Source organism: Cicer arietinum, chromosome 8 (genome assembly GCF_000331145.2).
Source record: "Cicer arietinum cultivar CDC Frontier isolate Library 1 chromosome 8, Cicar.CDCFrontier_v2.0, whole genome shotgun sequence".
NCBI classification, from domain to species: Eukaryota; Viridiplantae; Streptophyta; class Magnoliopsida; order Fabales; family Fabaceae; genus Cicer; species Cicer arietinum.
Window position 1 is genome coordinate 23,888,577 of NC_021167.2, and position 2,602 is coordinate 23,891,178.

General features: G+C 34.4%; 1 non-coding gene across 1 annotated transcript; it reads left to right on the forward strand.

The window, feature by feature from the left end:
- The first annotated feature begins 252 nt into the window (after positions 1-252).
- LOC113788124 (small nucleolar RNA R71) lies at positions 253-358 on the forward strand. Its single transcript, XR_003474632.1, has one exon. It is a non-coding gene; the product is annotated as a small nucleolar RNA R71 (small nucleolar RNA).
- The last annotated feature ends 2,244 nt before the right edge of the window (positions 359-2,602 follow it).

The following is a 2,602-nucleotide window of genomic DNA, read 5'->3' on the forward strand; positions in this document are numbered from 1 at the left end:
CTTCTATTTGTTTTGAGAGCAACTTGCCTGGAGCCAACCCACCCATAACATTCAATTCCAACATACCACTTGTTGACCCACCACCTCTGTCATACAACATCATTTGTTCATTTGATGCCATGATCTCAATAATTTTGTGTGCTTCTGATGCGGTCTTGTAATTCAAAGAACCACTTGTTGTAGCATCCAACATAATTCTAGTGTTTGGCTTCAAACCATTACAAAATATTTGCATTTGAGCAGTGTCATCATAAGCATGATTGGGGAATCCTGCTAGTAAATCCTTGAACCGCTTGTAAGTGTCACAAAAAGATTCTCCTTCTTTCTGTTTGTAACTGGAAATCTCTTGCCTTTTTCTAACGAACGTAGCTGGGGGAAAGTATTGTTCCAATAAATTATCTTCGAGGTCATCCCATGTCAACATCTTGCCTTCTTCTGAACAACCATCCACTTTCACTGTTGCACATAATTCAAAGAAGTTCGTGAGGTGTCTATTGGCGTCTTCGTTATGTTTATCGGAAAAATGAATCTCCTTCAACTCTCGTAATAGAGCGGGGCTCACTTCAAACTTGTTAACTGTAACCGGTTGGTTATGGATAGCCAACCGAGCATGATTTCTATTTCGATTCCCATAATCGTTGAGGGTATGTTCAGGTGGTGGTGGATCAACCATTTCCACAATGAAGAAATCCCCCAAATCCTCTTCTTCCACTATTAATTGTCTTTTCCTTTATCTCCTTTCTCGAACCTCTTTTCGATTTGCTTTCACAGTTTTTTCGATTTCTAGATCAAAGAAAAGTTCAGCTGAGGACTAGCCTTGCATACAAGGTTAGACAAATTGTGAGGAATGAACAGTTTTAAAATAAAGAAAGATAAATAATTAAGTAGAAATTAGAGGGATTTAAAACAAATATTTTTTTTTTCAAAATTAAAAATAAAATAAAAGTAAAATTTTTATTGCAGAGCAAAAAATTTCAATTAAGTAAATAAGTTCAATTCAATAGTGATATGGCAATCCCCGGGAACGGCGCCAAAAACTTGATAGTGTTTCAGCAAGTGTACTGAACGTTGCAAGTAATAATAAAACGGTAGTACCGAGTGTCGAACTCAAGGATTGCATTTTACTATTGAATTACATTTAATTACTAAGATTGAAGAAAAATTTCTCAAATTTATTGAAATAATATTTAAAATTAACAACTGTAATAAAATTGATCATTTATAATGAGAAAAACGTCAGGGATAATTTTCACTTTGAATCCAACCTTGGTGTCTAATTTGATCATAGTTATTGAATTCCTTTATTGAATTATTACCGAATTCTCTTTATTATTCTTGCTGTAATGCCTTAGTGACAGAACCTTTAATTCCAAAGTAACCCATAACTCTTTAGTGGATTTAAGATTAGAATTAAGTCTTATTGTACAAGAATTACCTTGTTAAACTATTGCCTTTGCAACTAATTTAATTGGTTTTATGACCTGCATCTATCTCTAGACTACAAATTCATGAATTTCTCATCTCAAGCATTCGTAAAGTCCACTCCGGTTTCAAAATACGAATCGTAGAACATTTTAATGTTGATCAAGCAATAAAAAAACATTAAGCACAAAGATGACAAAAATAATTCAATAAACTCATTCATATAACTAGAGTTTAGTTACTCATGACAGAGATATAAAAGATAGAGATTAGGGAAGAATTACAAGTAAGAAACTTGATAGCGTTTCAGCAAGTGTACTGAATCGTTGCAAGTAATAATAAAATGGTAGTACCGAGTGTCGAACTCAAGGATTGCGTTTTACTATTGAATTATATTTAATTACTAAGATTGAACAAAAATGTAAGACCCATAATTTTAAGGTACACTTTACGCATTTTTATGTATTTTGGATTTTGGCTCAGAGGCTTTTAACCCAAAGTTAATAATATTTTGGAGTTATTTAATCAAAAGGATATTTTAATGCCGATTAAGATTTCTCGTCGGTAAATAAATTGAAATTAACTACGATGAATCCTTTACGTAGAATTTAATGCGTTACGGGTGAAATGGTAATTTAACAAATATCTAGATTTGAGATATTTGTTAAGTTATATTTATTATATATATTTATGTATATATGTTTGATTGAGGGGAAAGGAAAAGGAAATAGAAAAGAAAGGAAAGGAAATAGAAAGGAAAGAGAATAGAGGAAAGGAAAAAGGAAAGAAAACTGAATCCATCTTCTTCTTCCTCTGTGACCGCGAGCCATTTTTCCCTCCTTCTCCCGTTTTCATTTTCGTCGCTTTCTTTTCTTCAAAACTAGTAACCCAAGGTCGGGTGAGTGTTAGAACAAAGGTTTCGCAATCATACTCTTCCTCTTTGATCCGAAAACGAAGAAAAACGGTATTTGAGATCTAAACACAAACCCCTCCGTTTCTTCTAGATCCAAGCTTCATTTCGCGAAGAGTTAGAAGGGAAAGTTGCTCACTACCACGCCACGGTGCTAGGGGACCAATTTGGAGGCGACGTTGCGAGCAAAGATTTTACCGGCTTTACTCGCGGTACCGGAAAACCACGTTGAAGCTAACGTTAAGGTAAGGGCTCCTTCCAAACTTCTAG